This window comes from Mobula birostris, chromosome 19 (genome assembly GCF_030028105.1).
Source record: "Mobula birostris isolate sMobBir1 chromosome 19, sMobBir1.hap1, whole genome shotgun sequence".
Classification (NCBI taxonomy): Eukaryota; Metazoa; Chordata; class Chondrichthyes; order Myliobatiformes; family Myliobatidae; genus Mobula; species Mobula birostris.
This window is the reverse complement of record NC_092388.1, coordinates 20,155,013-20,163,535: the sequence shown is the minus strand read 5'-3', so window position 1 is coordinate 20,163,535 and position 8,523 is coordinate 20,155,013.

Genomic DNA, 8,523 nt, shown 5'->3' with positions numbered 1-8,523 from the left:
TACAAAAGGGACAGGTTGCTCTTGAATCTGAAGGGGACCAATATTCTTGCTGGCAGGTTTGCTAGAGCTGTTGGGAGTGGTTTAAACTAATATGGCAGAGGGTGGTGAACGAAGGGTCTCAGCCCGAAACGTCGACTGTACCTCTTCCTATAGATGCTGCCTGGCCTGCTGCGTTCACCAGCAATTTTTATGTGTGTTGCTCTGAAATACATTTGTGGAAGCCAAGTTATTGGGTATATTTAAAGCAGAAGTTGATAGGTTCTTGATTAGTAAGGAAGTCAAATGCTACAGGGAGAATGCAGGAGAATGGGTTCAGGGGGTTAACAAATCAACCAAGATAGAATGGTGGAGCAGACTCGATGGGCTGAATGGCTCCATGCTGCTCCTATGTCTTATGGTTTTATGGTCTAATGGTTCATCCTTCTTTCAGCCCCCCTACAACTTCAGACTTTTTTATTTCACTTTCCTAGCTCTCTTTACACAGTTGCTGCCACACCTGCTGAGTTCCTCCCGCATTTTGTGTGTGTTGCACTGGCTTTCCAGCTTCTGCAGAGTCTCTCCTGTTTATACTCTGCTGAGTGGTTCCAGCGTTTTCCGCTTCCATTTCAGTTCATCACAGTCTGGTTCCTTCTTTGCAATGAATCTTGCTGCCTCCAGGTTGTCACATTGATCATCCTACCATCAGTCCTCGAAGAACAGAAATCATTTTCCAAAGAGAAAGGTCACACATACTGCCCCTCAGCAATGCTATCTACTGTCCAGGCACATGGCCTCAATCATAATGAAGCACACTGAGCAGCTGGTTATGATTAGATCAGATTAAATCCCATCTTCCTGTTACATTGGACTCCTTCCAGTTTGCCTACCACTCAAATTGGTCCACTGACGATGACATAGTCCCTGCACTCCACTCTGCCCTGTCCCACTTGGAAAACGGTGCCTCATACGCCAGGATGCTGCATATTGACTTCAGCTCAGCGTTTAAACTGTCCTCACTGGGTCTCAACACCTTTCAGTGTAACCGGATCTTGGACCTTTTGACAGAAAGACCACAGTGTCTGTGTTGACAGCAACATCTCTAGCTCTGTCACAGTGAGCACCAATATCTCCCAGGGCTGTGTGCTCAACCCACGACTGTTCACAGTGCTGCTGCTTGATCCAACTCAAACCAAATCCTCAAGTTCGCTGATGTCACAACACTGGTTTGCATCCTCAACAACGATAACGAGATGACATATGGAGAGGAGGTAGAGTTGGTAGCAGAAAGGTACGAGTGTAGCAACTGGAGTCTCAGTGTGGACAAGACTAAAGAGATGATTGTGGACTTTAGAAAGGTGCAGACTGACCAGTCCTCACTACATATAAACCACTCCTCCATGAAGAGAGTGATACCTACAATACCTGACATTCTTAATATCCAGCAGTGTCTTGTGATCGTAATAAAGAGGAAGAGGGCAAATAATTATACCTTTGTTTGGATTCAGAGAAGCCGCTGCGACTGGGCGTGCCACCATCTTGCCGGAATTTGTTTATTTATTTATAGTAATATTACCTTATAGGTTGTGCACCTTGGTCTGAAGAAATGTTTGGTTTGGTGGTGTAGACGTACTGTATATAGTTGAATGACAATAAACTTGAATTTGGACTTGAACTTACCTGATAATTGTCAAAACTTAAACCAGCCTGTTCACTGCCTTGGTGTCATGCCAGTCCCTGGATGAATTTTGTGGCTCACATTCAAGGTATCATCTCACCCACCGAATTCCTACCTCCAATACACAACCTGAGCTCATCTACTACAGATAGTTACAGTACTCACAGCTAGCCCCTCCAGGTTTAAAACTGCAATGCAAACATGGCCACCCTCCCTCATTCTACTCCATTAAACGTGAGATCACTGTTGCTCACTACCAAAATCTGTTCTTCTTTGATCTCATAATTGTCATCGATTTTAGATCATATTCTCAACATCATCCTCAAGACTACGAAAGCACAATCATTCTCATCAGAATCAGGGTTATTGTCACTCAGCAACACAGATAAAATCTGGAAGAACCCAGTAGCTCAGGCAGCATTTAAGAAGAGACAAACAATTGTCGTTTCAGGCGGAGACCATTTATCAGGGCAAGATCAGAATCTTGTGTTTTTTTTCACTGAGTTGTGAAATTTGCTTTGAGCTGTGCCTAGTCCCACGGTCATGAGTGTAGAGAGAGGAGCAGTGGACTAAGAACCCAATCTCCTCCTACACCTTTATGACCCTCAGTGTTTGGGAATTCTGTTTGTTTTAATCATCCCTGAATTCAATCACTCTGCCACTGGTAGCCTTGCCTAGGCTCTGATATTCTCTCTGTAAACTACCCTGCCTCTGTACCAGTCTCATAGACTCATTACGGCCAGCTTCTACAACCAGGGCTTTAGTGATCTTCTGAAAATCAAAAACTATGGATGCTGGTAAACTGGAATAAAAACAGAAAATGCTAGAAACTGTTAGCAGGTTAGGCAGTATGCATGGAAAGAGATGCAGGGTCTATACTTCAGGTCAAAGACCCTTGGGCAGAACAAGACAAAGGGCCCTTAATGTGAAACTTTTACTTTATTTCTCTTTTTACATATTGCCTTCTGACCTGCTGACTGTTGCCTGCATTTTCAGTTAATATCTTCTGATGGCATCAATTTTCTATTTCATAACATCCTTGTTTCAGCATTAAATGCGCTGGACTAACAGAATCAGCTTATCTTATATCATGATCTTATTTGGAACCTCTACTGCACAATGTTCGATTCACAGTAATTTCTAGCACATTTCATTTAGTAATTGAGATACTCTACAGTGAAAGCTGTCTATGGGTGTGAAATGGTAGAGAATATTCTGTTGAAAGAAAAGTGTTACATGTTTAACAACTTTATCAAGAGATCGTAAAAGTGCTTCATGGCCAATGTGACAGCCCGAATGCACAGTAACTAGTAGAGGAGAAAAGACAACATTAAAGTATAGCCATTTCTGTATTGCAGGGAAAACAGCAGTTAATTCGCACTCAGGCAACAGCAGTCATAAAATGTTTTGGAAATGCTTGTGAAGGGATAAATATTGGCAAGGAGACTACGGAGAACTCTGTTTAGAAATAATGCCTTTGGATCTTTTACAGCCTTTAGGGGCTCAGTGCATTTTATGATTTGGTCTCTTGGTTGTGTTGGATGTCAACGCAAACAACACATTACACTGCACGTTTCAATGTACACATGATAAATAAACTTAAATCTTAGATCTTGGTTTAACTCACTAACATGCCCCCCCTCCTCCCACACACACACACAACTCCCAATTCCCACCCTAGCAGAGGGAGCATCAGCCTTGATGTTTGAGCTCAAGGCACCAGAGTGAGACTCAAGCGCACAATGATCTGACTCAGAAGTGGCAATATTACCTGTTGTGACTGATCAAAGTCACCGGAGGGACACTGGAGCTGGTGATATAAAGTCCTCATTCAGCACAACAAGCTGCCATCATTCTGTAGAGGCTCTCAGTGCAGGTTCACAAACTCAACTGAACATCACACTTTTATACCCTTAAGATCAAAGGTAACAGTCAGTGATTCAATACAATTTCTATAGGTACTTTGTTTATTTCAAAACTTTGGGTCAAATAATTTCTTTGAAATACATTGTGGAAGCACATTGTAATTGATAAGATACCTCTGAGATCCAAATGCCTTTGGAAGAAACAAATTAACACAAATATTCTAAAACCTTTCAAAGACAGAAAGCCAGGCAGCCAAAATTAATGTCCTCAGGGCTGTCTCTAAATACACAAATATGGTAAGTACACTAAAACTATACGTGCGACCGCGTTTACTATGCTAAATGACAACGCCTGTCTATGCCACGCGACAGTGAGGATAGGAATAGAATGAGATGACAGATAAATGTGCGGCTGAAGAATTGGAGCCGGGGTAGGGATTCAGGTTTCTAGATCATTGGGACCTCTTCTGGGGCAGGTTGCAGTGGAATCTGACAGGGACCAATATTCTTGTGAGCAGGTTCGCTAGAGCTGTTGGGAGTGGTTTAATCTAATACTGTAGAGCAGGGGGATGGGCACCAGTACGATAGAACTGAGGATAAACCGGCAGGTTTACAAGTAGATGATGTAGTATGTAATATGAATGTAAGGAAGGACAAGTCAGTGATTTGGGTACAACAGCAGACAGAGCAAAGAATTAAATTGTACCACAGAGGCAAAATTCGTAAAGGCAAAGATTGCAGGACTGAAGGTGCTATATTTAAATGCGCGTAATGCTTGGAATAAGGCGGATGAACTTGTGGCGCAATTAGAGATTGGTCGGTATGACGTTGTGGGCATCACTAAGTCATGGCTAAACGAAGGTCATTGTTGGGAGTTTAACATCAAGGGATATACTTTGTATTGAAACGACAAGCAGGAGGGCATAGGCAGTGGAGTGGCTCTGTGGTAAGAAAAGGAATTACATCTTCTGAAAGAGGTGACATAGGTTCAAGAGAAACTTTGTGGGTGGAGTTAAGAAACTGAAAGGGTAAAAAAAAATTATGGGAATCATATACAAGAGAAAATCTGCAGATGCTGGAAATCCAAGCAACACACACAAAATGCTGGAGGAACTCAGCAGGCCAGGCAGCATCTATGGAGAAGAAGTACAGAAGATGTTTTGGGCCAAGATACTTCAGCAGAACTGAAACATCAACTGTACTCTTTTCCATAGGAATCATATATAAGCCTTCAAATAGTAGCCAAGGTGTGGGGCTGAGATTGCAAAGGGAGCTGGAATGGGCATGTAATAAGGATAAGGTTGCAATTGTAATGGGGGACTTCAATATGAAAGGGGATTGGGAAAATCAGGTTGGTGTCAGATCGTGAGAGGGAATTTGTTGGATGCCAACAAGATGGCTTTTTAGAGCAGCTTGTGCTTGAGCCTACTAGGGGAAAGGCTATCTTAAATTAGTGTTGCGTAATAACCCAGATTTTATTAGTCAGCTTAACATAAAAGAACCCTTAGGAGGCAGTGATCATAATATGATTAAATTCATACTGCAATTTGAGAGGGAGAAGCATAAGTCACATGTATCAGTATTGCAATGGAATAAGGAAAATTACAGAGGCATGTGAGATGCCAGGCGGACTGGAGGTGGATACTGGCAGGATGACGGCAGAACGGAGGTGGCTGAAGTTTCTGGGAGTAGTTCACAAGGTCAGGATAGATATATCCCACAGAAGAAGTTCACAAATGGGAGGGTGAGGCAACTGCGGCTGCATAAAAGCCAAGAAAAGGGCATATAAGGTAGCAAAAGTGAGTGGGAAGTTGGATGATTGGGAAGCTTTTAAAATCCAATACAAGACAACTAAAAAAGCTATAAGAAGGAAAAAGGTGAAATATGAGTGCAAACTAGCTGATAATATAAAGCAGGATAGTAAAAGTTTTTCAGTTATATAAAGAGTAAAAGGGAGGTGAGAGCTGATATTGGACTACTGGAAAATGACGCTGGTGAGGTAGTAATGGGAGACAAAGAGATGGCAGATGAACTGAATAAGTACTTGTTTCAGTCTTTACTGTGGAAGACACTAGCTGTACGCTAGAGGTCCATGAATGTCAAGGAGCAGGAGTGAGTGCCATTGCTATTACAAAGGAAAGAGTGCTAGGCAAACTGAAAGGACTTAAGATGGATATGTCACCTGGACCAGGTGGACTACATCCCAGAGTACTGAGAAGGTTTGCTGAAGGGATAATAGATGCATTGGTCATGATCTTTCAAGAATCACTTGAACCTGGCAATGGTCCTGGAGGACTGGAAAATTGCAAGTACCACTCCACTCCTTAAGGAGGTAGGAAGACAAAAGCAATGACATTATAGGCCAGTTAGCCTAAGCTCAGTGGTTGGGGAAGTACTGGAGTCTATTATTAAGGATGAGGTTTTAGGGTACTTGGAGACTAATGATAAAATAAGTTAAAGCCAGTATGGTTTCTGTCGAGGGAAATCTTGCCTGACAAATCAGTTAGAATCCTTCGAGGAAGTAACAAGTAGGGTGGACAAAGGAGAGGCAGTGGATGTCATTTACTTGGATTTTACTTGATAAGGGAGCCTCACATGAGGCTGCTTAACAAGGTAAACTCCTATAGTGTAACAGGAAAGATACTGGCATGGATAGAGGAATGGCTGATAGGCAGGAGGCAGTGAGTGGGAAAAAAAGGGTTTTTTTCTGGTTGGCTGCCAGTGACTAGTGGTTTGCCTCAGGGATCAGAATTGGGACCGCTACTTTTTACATTGTTTATCAGTGATTTAGACAGTGGAATTGATGGCTTTGTGGCAAAGTTTGCAGATAAGACGAAGATAGGTGGAGGGGTATGTAGTGCTGATAAAGCAATGTGATTGCAGCAGGACTTAGATAAATTGGACGAATGGGCAAAAAAGTGGCAGATGAAATGCAGTGTTGGGAAATGCATGATAATGCATTTTGGTAAAAGGAACAACAGTGCAGACTATTATCTAAATGGGGAGAAAATTCAAACATCAGAAGTACAAAGGGGCTTAGGACTCCTCATGAAAGACTCCCAGAAGGTTAATTCACAGGTTGAGTCTGTGTGGTAAAGAAGGCAAATGTAATATTGGCATTTATTTCAAGGGGATTAGAATATAAAAAACAAGGAGATACTGTAATGCTGAAGCTTTATAAGACACTAGTCAAGCTGCACTTGGGAGTATTGTCAATAGTTTTGGGCTCCATACCTCAGAAAGGATGTGATATAATTGGAGAGAGTCCAGAAGAGGTACACGAGGATGATTCCAGGAATGACGGGGTTAATATATGAGGAGCATTAGGCAGTTTTGTGCTTATACTCATTGGAATTTAGAAGAATGCGTGGGGATTGCACTGAAACCTACTGAATTTTGAAAGGATTAGATAAGGTGGATGTGAAGAGGATGTTTCCTCTGGTGGGGGTATCCAGAACTAGAGGGCACAGCCTCAAAATTGAGGGGTGACCCTTTAGAACAGAAGTAAGGAGGAATTTTTTTAGTCGGACCAGTGAATCTGTGGAATGCCCCGACACAGACTGCTTGCAGATGTCCATGTCCATACTTAAAGCAGATTCCCCATTAGCCAGGGTATCAAGTAATATGGTGTGAGGGCAGGTGTATGGGGTTGAATGGGAGCCAGGATCAGCCATGCCATTGAATGGCCTAATTCTGCTCCTATGTGTCTTATGGTCTGCCAGCTTGCACTCAAGTCACAATGGCGTAAATAGCCACTCTTCCCTCCTATCAGATACCTTCCTCTCCAGTCCATTACCTCTCCCACCCACTTGGCTTTACCTATCACCTTCTAGCTAGCCTCTTTCCCCTCCCCTCACCTCATTATTCCCCCCTTCCATTTCAGTCTTGAAGAAGGGTGTCGACTCTAAACTTTGACAGTTTCCTCATTTCCATAGATGCTGCCTGACCTGCCGAGTTCCACCAGCATTTTGTGTGTGTTGCCTAGTTTGACGCAGGCCAATTAACACAACCTCATTGTCTTAATGTTTGGCTGTTACATATGTAATTTCTTAGTCTGTGGAGCAGCCGACGCTTTTAACTTCAATTTACTGCTTGCAATTTACAAAACAACTCAAGGCTAATTGCAAGCTTCCTGAACTTATTTATGTTTACAATAAGAACTGAAGCCTGGTTCTTGTTTGAATTACTATCTGCTGTATTCACATAACTCCAGTATACTCCCTGACATTACCCACATACTCACATCAGTAACTAATGACAACAACAGCAGAGACAGCTGTTTCTGTCAGCATTACTTAACATTTAGCTTAAAATATATTAGGTCTGTGTCATAATTTTAAATAAAGAATGATTGTGAGTTCAAAAATTATTGTAAATACCATGAAAAATTTTGCAGTTACACATCTGCAGATAATTATATTTCTATGACTAACATTACAACCTTACAATGTTATGCTTCAGTAACAAAAGTACACAAGCCATGCTCAATAACTGTGGTTTATAGACTGGTGTTTACTTTCTGACAAGCAGGCTGTAGGCAAGGGGGAAATTGCAATGACAATAGGATAGCACATCTTTTGAGAAGGGTGTTGGAAAGGGTTGTTGACAACATCCAAGTAGAAAGTATCAATAAACTTCTCTTGGGCTTCCAGCTGGGTACAGGTATCCATTATAACTGACATTTTGATGACAAGCTCCGCCACTTTAATCAGTGTTGTTCAGAAGGGTGGTGCGTTGGCATTCATCAACCGTGGGATTGAGTTCAAGAACCGTGAGGTAACGTTACGGCTATGTAAGACCTTGGTCAGACCCCACTTGGAGTACTCTGTTCAGTTCTGGTCACCTCACTACAGGACGGATGTGGATACTATAGAGAGAGTGCAGAGGAGATTCACAAGGATGTTGCCTGGATTGGAGGGCGTACCTTATGAGAATAGGTTGAGTGTACTTGGCCTTTTCTCCTTGGAGCGACGGATAGAGGTGTATAAGATGATGAGGGACGTT